Source organism: Pelodiscus sinensis, chromosome 24, assembly GCF_049634645.1.
Source record: "Pelodiscus sinensis isolate JC-2024 chromosome 24, ASM4963464v1, whole genome shotgun sequence".
Classification (NCBI taxonomy): Eukaryota; Metazoa; Chordata; order Testudines; family Trionychidae; genus Pelodiscus; species Pelodiscus sinensis.
This window is the reverse complement of record NC_134734.1, coordinates 17665294-17676815: the sequence shown is the minus strand read 5'-3', so window position 1 is coordinate 17676815 and position 11522 is coordinate 17665294.

Genomic DNA, 11522 nt, shown 5'->3' with positions numbered 1-11522 from the left:
TTGGTGCTTGGGAGGGAGTTATTTTAACCACTGATGGAGAGGGGCAAGCCAGGCCCCAGCTCTGATTTCACTGCCAGGGTATCCCAGGCAGGAGAGAAGGCTCAGGAGGAGGGGGGGGGGGGGGAGGAAAATCAATATGAAAAGAGGCAATGCACAAAGCAGTGGGTGTGAGTCAGGACCCGGGGGTGCCTATGTGCAAGCCCCCTCTGTGCCTGCTTCCCCTCCCACCCTTCGATTGGCTTGTCTGCTTAGGCGGCATGTTCTCTGGAGCAGGGAAGGTCTCTCTCGTGATGTGTACGTACAGCGCCTAGCACACCGGCGCCCCGATCACAGGCGCTAGACTAACGCTAATCACCATAACCGGTTACTTATGCCTCTGTCAGTTCCCTTAATCCGCTGTCCGCTAGAGGCCAGGAGCAATTGAAACTCACCCCTCGGCAGAGGAGTTGATAGGAGATGTGGACACCGCTGACTCCCCATTAAAGGCTGGGATACTGGTGGCCTTGCCTGGGGTCTTTTCACATGGCTCAGTGGCGGATTTGGTTAGTGGGGCCCTGGGCTCAGTTTACATTTTGGGCCCCCCTCTCCCGGACCCCGCCAAGAGAAAGAACCTTCACTCTTTCTGCCCCCTCTCCCATTTTTCATTCTTTTTTCTTCCTCTTCCTCTTCTATTAGAAGTGTAACCCCCAAGGAGATTGCTTGGATTCCCGGGGCCTTGTCTGCTGGCAGCTCAGGGAGAGGCTCTGAGTTTGCCTTGGCTCCCCCTCCCTACCAGGGCCAGAGTCTGCCCGGCAACCCATGGGGAGTGAGATGCCCCCCAGGGGGAAGGAGAGACCATTGTTGGAGGAGTCTGGAGCCAGCCAGGGAAAGGGGAGGACTGACTGTGTGGGAGCTAGTAAGCCCCAGGCCTGCAGGCAGGGATCCCCCTGAGAACTGGCCTCTAGGGACCTGAAGGCAGGATCCCTCCGCTGGGTTTATGTCTCCCCTGTTGATTCCCAGTTGTGGAGTTTGCTGGGAGGCTTCCCCAGCCAGGCTGAGTAGGCTCCAGCTCCCTGGGTGAGAGGAGTCACCACATGGTGAGCTCGGCTCTAGCAGCAAGTTCAGGGCTGCTGCCTGCTGGGTGGGTCTGAATGCTGGGAGGCTGTAGTTTTGAATTTTGGTGCAGTTGTGTGGTCTGCATCTTGAGCCCTGCACCCCTTCGCGGGGAGGGGAAATTCTGGGACTGAAGCAGCCTATTTCCTGCGTGAAGAGGACCCCTGTGAGAAGAGAGCAGCCCTTTGCAGTGACGGAGTCATCTCTCAACCTGAGGCTCATTCATGGAGTGTGTAAGTGCACCAATTTTTAGTTAGTAAGTCAGGGAATTTGTTTGGGGATTTTATTACCTGCAGCATATTAAACTGTGGAGGGATTTACCATCTTCTCCCATTTGTGAGTCCTTTGGGCTGTACTGGACCTAGTCAGCCCCACTGCTAAACCACTGCAGAGAAGGATTGTGTGGTCAACAGTCATCAAGGGCCCCAACAAAGTACGCGTACCAACAGGACACTAACCTCACAGTCGCTGGGCACCGGTGACCCTAAAAATAGTGTTTTACCCTGTTCTGTTCTAATTGTCTCCTGTTTAATATCATTGTGTTTATTATAGTGCATGTGTTTGTGTTATTTTCTGGGAGTCTCCAACTATCTGGCAAATATGTGGGGATTATCCTGGGCTAGAATTTTCCTCCCAAGCTGCCCTGGTGACCCTGCTAGGAAGGAGTGAGGGGGGTGGAGGCACCGCCAAGTACATCAATCAGAAAGAATAAAATTGAGTAGGTGGCGGGATCCAGAAGAACCCAGACCGATCCATCCGAACCTGAAAGGAGATTGGCTCTAAAAGAAGGTAACCAGGTGGAGAGGGGGCGCTACAGAAGTAATAAGAAGTAAATGAAAATCAAGGGAGGTGCTTGGATCGTTTTATAGTCCGACTTTTTTTTTTTTTCACAGACCACTTGAAAATTGCAGAGTGGTGGACGGCTTAATGGCCTTTCCAAATGTTCTTTGTCCCATTCGCTGACTTTTGGACAGTTCTTTGGATAAGAGCAGTTTAAACCACGCCCCCCCCCCATAATCTCCATGGCCGCGGAGGACAGCGTCAGGTGCCCCAAGCTACATCTACACTGAATTTTCTCGAGAAAAAAATATGCGAACGAGGGACTCATTTGCACGAGTCACTATCTCATTTGCATATTTTCTGCCGATCCATTTTTGCGCTAGGGGTTTTTGCGCAAACATGACCAGTGTGGACTTTTTCTTTTTGCACAACCCCCCCCCTTTTTTCCACAAGATCCTTATGCCCCCCAAAAGGAGGTCTACCGATCTTGCGGGAAAAGGGGGTTTTGCGCAAAAAGAAAACAGCCACACTGCTCCTTTTTTGCGCAAAAAATCCTAGCGCAAAAACGGGTCGGCAGAAAATATGCAGATGAGATTGCGACTCATGCAAATGAGTCCCTCATTAGCATATTTTTGCGGAGAAAACTGGCAGTGTAGACGTAGCCTCTGTGGCCCTGCTGGAGAAGTGGGCATGTGCTCTACCTAAAAATGAGGGGGGGGGGCACAGATCCATCGGCCACCTGAGTGCCCCCCTTTTCCGCCCCGGGCTTCCCAGCCCCTCTCCCCCTCACCCACAGGCAGCAGCAGGGACACAGGCTGGAAGGTGTCAGAGGAGCATGGACAGCGGCCAGGGAGAAGCGACGCTTTTCGCCGGCCGGCTGTGCAGCTGCCCTGGGCTCCTCTGATACCTTCCAGCCTGGGTTCACACTGCTCGCCGCCTCCCGTTGGCTCTCCTGAGGCTGCAGCCTGCAGGTGAGGCTCCCTGCTCTCCTGCTCCCACGCAGCCCTCTCTGTAGAGCAGTGGTCCCCAACGTGGTGCCCGTGGGTGCCAAGGTGCCCACAGGGCCATTTCAGTGTGCCTGCCAAGTGATCAGGGCTGGCCCCACCCCCCGGCGCGCGGAGCATGGGCAGCCCTGCCCCTGGGTGCACAGAGCATGAGTAGCCCCCCCAGCTGGGTGTGCAGCACAGGGGTGGCACCGGCCCCTGGTGCGCAGCACATGGGCGGTGGCGGCCCTGCCCCCGGGCGTGCGGCACATGGGATGTTCCAGACCTGGGCGCACGGCATATGGGCAGCCCCCTGCCCTGGGCGCACGGCGCAGGAGCGCATAGTGCATGGGTGGCCCCAGCTCCATGTGTGTATGTGTGTGTCCCCGCCTCCGTGCGCCCGGTGCATGAGCGGCCCGGCCTCCAGGCGCCCAGCAACCCCAAAAGGTTGGGGACCACTGCTGTAGAGGGACTGGCTCTCCCCACCCACAGAGCAGCTGCATCCTGCATGGTGGGGGTGGGGGTGCTGGACCTGGTGCTGGACTGCCCAGCCCCACAGGGCCCCATGTCACTAAGGGGGCCCTGTGCCAGAGCCCGGTATGTTTCCTTGTAAATCCGTCCCTGCCTGGGCTTGTTACAGTGAAATTAAAGGGAGAAAAAGTCAGGGGGAAGTTCTCAGCAGAAGTGTTAGGATTCAGTTGATGCCTATCTCACAAAATCCTTAATGCTGGAAACCAGGCTGAGAACCCAGCAAACTCATGTTACACAGGGCTCTGGAAAAGGAATGAATCATGTGTCCCTCCTCCGGAGATAAAGAGAAAAACAATATCCAGGGAAACAAAAGTGGGAGGAAATTCAGACACATTTTCCAAGTTGTTCCCTTCATTTATTTATCTTTTAAAATCAACGTTTCAATTCATTTTGAATTCTTTTTGAAATTAAAAAGATTGCCAGGGGAAAACTTCAAAGTTCTTATCAATGATTTTCCTGATTTTTTTTCCCAAAAGTCTCCTGTTTCATTCAGCCCAACCAATAGCAAATCCGTCTCCTTCTCAGATACTTTTATGGCCTCGTTGCCACAATGCTTAAGATGTTTATATCTGCACAACACCTCTCTGAGGCAGCGCACTGGGGTTACCTCTATTGCATAGATGGGGAAACCGAGGCACAGAACGACTACGTGACTTGGCCAGGCCCACACAGGGATACCAAATCTCCCAAGACCTAGGCTAGGAATCCAGGCATAGGACCACCCTCCTTGTTAATTTGGCTCCAATCTCTATACTTAGCCCTGGGTTGAATTCCTGCTTTTGCTACTAGCTCACTAGCCTCTCCATGCCTCAGTTTCCCCACCTGTAAAGGGAGGACAACGTGAGCTGCTAGACAAGCTAGGGCAAACCGGTAAAGTTTTTGAGAGATGTAAATTCCTATGCATCCTGATTCTTCCCCCAACTCAAAAAAATCTTTATAGCCGAAAAAATGCATTTGGCTTGCAAACCACACAGGGGATTCTTCTCCCGATAAAGCTGGATCTCTGGATATTGTTCTTGAGCACCTTCCCCTCCAAATGTCCAGCCAGCCCTGGGACTCTCCGCTCTGCACTGCCAAGTCTCTCTGTGACTTAGAGCCACGCTGGCTAGAAAGAGCGCTGCGGAGCCTTTGAAATTCTAGTCTTGCCTGTGCCGCCTGGGGCCTCTGGAGCGGAGAGCCCCTCCCCCCACCAGCCCCCCACTTCCCAAGGCGACAGAGAGAGGCCTCTTACAACAAGGAACTCCCCAGCCCTCAGGATCCTAGAGCGTTTGCCTGTCTCCGGGCCCACGGAGATCAAAGGGGGTTGCTTGGAAACAGTCGTTGGGAGTGGTGGGGAGAGGTAGGGGGAAAGAAAGAAAGAAAGAAAGAAAGAAAGAAAGAAAGAAAGAAAGAAAGAAAGAAAGAAAGAAAGAAAGAAGAGAGGTAGGAAGGGGAAAGAGAAAATAAAATTGTGAGAATGAAAAAGAAAAAAACAGAAGAGAAGGATGAGTGTGAATGAAAAAGGACAGAACAAGGGCTTAAACTGCAGCAAGGGAGGTTTAGGTTGGACATTAGGAAAAACTTCCTAACTGTCCGGGTGGTCAAACACTGGAATAAATTGCCCAGGGAGGTTGTGGAATCCCCATCTCTGGAGATATTTCAGAGTAGGTTAGATAACTGTCTATCAGGGATGGTCTAGACAGTATTTGGTCCTGCCATGAGGGCAGGGGACTGGACTCTATGACCTCTCGAGGTCCCTTCCAGTCCTGAAGCAAAATGCAGGACAATGTAGCACTTTAAAGACTAACAAGATGGTTTATTAGATGATGAGCTTTCGTGGGCCAGACCCACTTCCTCAGATTTCGTGGGTCTGGCCCACGAAAGCTCATCATCTAATAAACCATCTTGTTAGTCTTTAAAGTGCTACATTGTCCTGCATTTTGCTTCAGCTACCCCAGACTCACACGGCTACATTTCTATCACTATTCTTCCAGTCCTAGTATTCTATGATTCTATAAGAATGAAAAGAGAAAGAACTGGATTGTGCTAGGTGGCTGAGGAAGTTGGTCTGAATTACTTCTCTGGGGAGGGGTTCAGGTGTGTTTTGGGGGCCCCAGAGATCTCCCTGGGGAGATGAGAGTGAGGAGGGTAGAAATCCGCTACTACAAACCCACAGGATGAAGGCTATAACCCCCCCCCCAAGCCAGCTTCCCCTTCGCTCTGTTCTAACCCCATTCCCGATTGCGGTAGAATCCTCACTCTGCCCTGCCGGGCCAGGCTGGCGTAAACCAGCTCCCATCTCACCTCCCTGTGCTTACCTTGCCTTCATGCCATGCCGCGCTCTCCCTCCCAGCCACCGCCTGCTTCTTCAGACCCTGTCTCCTCAGCCGTGGCGCTGGCAGCAGCAGAGTCTGGGACGCACGGAGGTGCCAGAAAGAACCTGGCAGACTGTGCTCCCGGGAACACCCAACGTTGCCGCTACGAGCACCCAAGCAGAGGCGCCAACGGCAGTGTGAGCCGGGGCAGCCCAGCTTGCCACGGGACGGCGTTCCCTAGGGGAGGGAGGCGGATGCCGCTGGGAGAGCCGCAGCTGTAGATGGGTGAAAATGGTCCCTTCTGTCCTGGGGCCTGGAGCATGGCGAGCGACGTGCGTTGGGATTATTCGGGAGGTCTCTGCACAGTAGAGATGGGAGAATCTTGGCCTGTACTGTCTCAGGCAAACCAGGCATGACCTAGGGGTGGGCGAGATACGGTCCACAGGCCGAACCCAGCCCACCAAGCCTGGGCCGCAGCCCACCTTGCTGGGACCCTCAGGGATGGAGCCATTTTGGGCCTGGGGCTTCTGGCAGGGAGCCTTTTAGGTAAGGGCCTCCTGGCCAGAGCCTGTCTCTGGCACCCCACCTTCTCCTGCCCCCCAAACCCTTACCTCAGGCCACCACCCCATTTCACCCAAACTCCCTCTCAGACTCCACGCCCTCTCCTGCACCCCAGTCACCTACCCTGAGCTCCCTTCTGCACCCAAGCTCCACCCCAGCCCCCTCCATAGAAAAGCGCTGCCCTTGACCAATTTCCAAAATCTATTGCCCGCCCTTGACCTAGGGCCTCCTGGCCCGGTGCTGACATGGCTAGATTGCAAACTGCTGGTGCACTTGAAGCAAGAGGGGCGGGGGTTAGCGTCTCATCCATCCATGGTAAAAGCCTGTCCCTGCCCATTCTGGGCATCCCAGCCACATCCAGGGCTGCACTGAGGCATGGGCGAGCCAGGCAGCTGCCCAGGGCGCCAACCGATGGGGGGCACCTGATGGCAGATGTAAGGGGCATGCGGCGTCCCTTATAGCTGCCATCAGGCGCCGCGCGCCCAGCTCCCGCCACGCCGGCCCTATCCCCATCCCCGTGGCGCCGGCCAGCAGAGCCCTTCCCCCCATGGCTGCAGGGCCCTGCACGGCCCGGCGCATGTGCCAGCAGTGCTGGCCGGGCCAGGCTGGGCAGTACATGCACCGTGCTCACCAGTGGGCAGGCCCCGGGCAGCACGCCAGAGGCCGTGGCAGGCCCGTGCATGCGCCGTGTGCCCACGGTCGGCGCTGCGTGCCTGGGTCCGGGGTGCCAAAAGGGCTCGAGCCAGTCCTGGCCACATCCAGCTGCAAATTCCTCTCCTTCCAGATGTTCCACTTCTGGTAGCACCAAGACAGAATCTAGCGTTATCAGGAAATTAGACCAGTCTACACGGCTCTTTGAAAACCAGGAAGAAATGGTGGTTTTTGGCAACCAAGAACATGAAGTTTTACCCCACATTTTCTCAAAACATTCCAGGTTTCATGCGCCAAAAACCAACCCATGGGTTTTGTTTTTCAACTAGTTCATTTTGCTGAAAACAGAAAAGTAGCACGTTTTCAGTTTTGCCAAGTCTGGAGGATTCTGTTAGATGTCCCACAGATATTTCCATACGCTTCAGAGGGGTAGCCGAGTTAGTCTGTAACAGGAAAAACTTAAAAAACAACAGTCTAGTACCGTGGTCCTCAACACGGTGCCCACGGGCGCCATGGTGCCCGCGGGGGCATTTGTATGCGCCCGCCAAGTGCTCGGGGCTGGCCTGGCCCCGGGCACATGGCACACGGTGAGCGCCGGCCCCGGGAGCGCCGTGGATTGGCCGCCCATGCTCTGGGCGCAGGGTGCTTGCAGGGGGCGCCGGCCCCGGGTGTGCGGCGCTTGGGGGGGAGAGCGCTGGCCCCGGGCACGCGGCGCTTGGCGGGGGGAGCGCCGGCCCCGGGTGCGTGGCTATGGGGGGGCCCTGCCCCCGGGCATGCGACTATGGGAGGGGGCCGCCCCCGGGCGTGCAAGTGTCCCCGCCCCCTGGCGCCCGGCGGGCGAACGGCCACGCCCCCTGGCGCCCGGCAACCTCAAATGGTTGGGGACCACTGGTCTAGTAGCACCTTAAAGACTAACAAAACATGTGGATGGCATCATGAGCTTTAGGGGGGAAAAATCCACTTTTTCAGATGACTCATTTGAGGAAGTGGGTTTTCCCCCCAAAAGCTCATGATGCCAGCTACATGTTTTGTTAGTCTTTAAGGTGCTACTAGACTATTTGGGTTTTTTAGATATTTCCATATCAGTCAAACTCTCTAAATCCCCTCCCACAGCAAATGCAGCCCATTGACAATTTCACAGCCGTGAACCAATTGCAGAACCCGTTGGGAGGTGTGTCTGCCAATCCCCCATGGTGAAGATTCAAGAACACCCAAATTGGCATATGGAGTCTGGAAAGAGAAGCTTTGGGTCCTTGCTTTCCCATTGGCAATCAACACCGCCCTCTGCTGGGACGGATAAGGCAAAGCAGCAGACAGCGCTGCTGGAAGAACCCACCAACCACTTAAAACTCGCATTATTTCAAAATAACTCACGTTAATTCGAAATAACAAGGTGAGCGTCCACACAGCAAGCCCATTATTTTGAAATTATTTCGAAATAACTGGCTTCTTCTTCCGGAATAATAAACCCTCATTCCACGAGGAATAACGCCTGTTTTTGAATTTCGGAATCGCGGTAGTGTGGACCCTCCACTGCTGCTATTTGGAAATAGCAGCTCCCCAGGGCCATTCAAAGGAATTCCTCCCCAGTGCTTCCTGGGGCTCTAAATCGAGGTAGCGTGTCCCCATTAGGGGAGCCTGCCTTGGAAAAATTTTGAGTCTTCCCTGTAAGGTGGACGTGCTATTTTGAAATAGTTATTTTGGGAATTATTATTCCAAAAATAATTGATTTTGAAATACCCTTGGGCTACATCTACATTGCGCTCTCTTGTGCAAGAACATATGCAAATGAGCAGCAGCGATGAATATTGCCGTGCCTCATTTGCATACTTAACGAGCCACCATTTTTGCGCAAGGAGCTTTTGCACAAGAAGGAGCTGTCTACACCGCTCCTTCTTGCGCAAAACCCCCTTCTAGTGCAAGAGCCGTTCTGCCTGAAAAGAAGCAGTAGAACGACTCTTGTGCAAGAGGGGGTTTTTGCACAAGAAGGAGCAGCGTAGACTGCTCCTTCTTGTGCAAAAGCCCCTTGCGCAAAAATGGTGGCTCATTAAGTATGCAAATGAGGCACGGCAATATTCATCACCGCGGCTCATTTGCATATGTTCTTGCACAAGAGAGCGCAATGTAGACGTAATCCGGGCAGCCTGCTCCACCCCACTGCCCTGCACCACCCTCTCCCAGACCTGCTCCCACGCCACCCTCTCTTCACCCAGCTGCACCCAGCGTGCTCCACTTCTTGCTGCCCATGGAGAAGCAAGGCACATGGTGCAGCAGGCCAGGAGCAATGTGTCCTCTATTCTTTCCATCCATGTGCGGATTTTTTTTTCCATTCTTGTGTGGAATAAATTTTGTTCTGTGCACCAAGGCATGTGTGAATGTGAACCACCAGGAGAAACACAAAGCTAGTTAATCAGATGGGTGCCACTGGAATCTCTCCTGAGCAGCCACACAAGCCCCCAGCTTACAGGGAACATCAGCCGGAAGGGCGGCATGGCAGGGCAGAGCAGGCTTCTGGGTGGCTCCAGCTCCCAGTGCCTGAGTGGTGAGTGTGTGGGGACCCCTGCTGCTGCTGCACCAATCCTCCGTATATCCCCAGATGGTGTTGCTTAGGGGAGAGGGTGGAGTGAGGATGGAACGGGGGCAGAGTTTGGGGAGGGGAGTTTGGTGGATGGGTGCAGCTTGCAATGGGTCGTTTCTCCAGGCCCTGCCCCTGGGGCACTGTGGGGGGGAGTGCTGCCCCATATCCCCCCTTGGGACAGTCCATGTAAACCTGAAGGACATGGTGTCTCACCAAGATTTGTAGCATGCTCGCCTCAAAAAAATTAGAGAAATGAAAATGACCCTCCCCACAAAACTCTTGTTTGATCAGGGGATGAAGCCCAAACCTGGGTACTAACTCCATGCTGGCTCCACAGCTGTTCAAACATCTGGATTTGCGCCCTGGTCTCCCATCAGGTTGCATCTAGAGTCCATTATTTGCTGACGTGCTTTACAATTGAACTAAAGTCTCCAGCCGCACTCAGGCACTGCACATACATATGCTGAGAGACAGTCCCTGGCCCAAAGAGCGTTCAGCCTGAGGAGACAGAGTATGTGGGGGAAACTGAGGCACGGGGCGGGGATGCCGCAAGCGGAACCAGTGATTTCTGACAGGTGAACTGCCCAGTCCAATTTTTTAAATGGTCTAAAATGATCACGTTTTGCCATTTCTCGCTGATTGCAGCTTCTTAGAATAGCGAAATAAACATGAAAAGATCGTGACGCGCTTTGAGATCTACGGATGAAAAGTGCTAAGAGCTAGGGAATTTTATGCTTGTTTTGTCGTTGGTGAATGTCACCCAATACACCTCATTCATTCACTCTGCAGATCTCTTGGGGCTGTTCTCAAAGCATCCCATCTTAGCCACGCTACACAACTTTCTCTCTCTTAGTTCAGCGGCATTATCCGCTGTCTGGTTCCTCCAGCTTTTCTTTTTTTGGTCCACCTCCCCCGTTTCACTCCCCCCACGCCCAACTTTGCAGCAGCCTTCTGCTGCCAAGTGATCCAAAGAGACCGGCCTGGAAGGAGAACAGAATTTCAGGAAACCAGCAGCGATTCCTACCAAGAAAAGTTTGAATCTTTTCTCCTGGCTAAAGTACGGGCCTCTCCAGCAGGAGCAAGAGGAAAGTACACAGCACGCCAGCATCCCTGATAGTGACGGAAGGGGAACAGCAAGCAACAAACAGAGTTGGTAGACCCCACCCGATTTCTGAACCCCTCTACTCCCAGAACCCTATGTCCTGAGCCCCTTCATATACCCCAACCCTGACTCCTAGACCCCTGACACTCACAGCCCCTTGCCCTGATTCCTGCAACCCCCATATCCCATCCCCTATCCTGAGCCCCCTGCGCTCCATCCCACATGTAAATTTCTTACAGGTACTGTCACATTGGACCCCTCCAACTCCCTGTACTGAGCCTCCCATGACGCGGCAGCGGTGGGGAGAAGAGGGTAATACAACAGTACCTGTAAGAAATGTAAATTACTTTCACCCTTGCCTGGCTTCAAGAAGAGGAGGCTATAACAGGTAGGGTGTCATAGTTCACAAACTTTGGGAAGCTAGCAGGTCCATGGGGACACTGTGCCCCTCCGGTACCGGACTTGACTCATTTTTCAGTCTGATCTCTGTCCCTGAATTAATTCTGTTTGAACCAGTGCAAACCTTCCAGACAGGGCATCCCATCTTCACTTTAAAATGGCCTGGAATGGAAAATCCACCCCAGTCCTTGGCGTGCTGTTCCCACGATTAATTGCCCTCCCGCTTCAAAACCTGCACCTTAACGTGCCTAGCTCTCTGGCTTCCAGCGGGGGGATCCGGGGAGGCCTTTGGCTGCTCGACGGAAGGGTCTGTTTTTAAATAGCAGCCCCCGCCGAGGGCAATTAGAGGCTGCGTCCAGTCATCCCTTCGCCTTCTCAGCATTACAATAAACAGAGTCAGCTGCTTGGGCCTGGCGCAGTAAGGTCGGTTTCCCAGTCCCTTATTCATTCTCACAGCTCTTCTCCGAGACCTCTCTCAGTTATCCGTATCCTGCTGGTTCCGGTGATCGAGTGGCGGCACCGCCCTTTTAGGCTGCTTTGATGGCATCAAG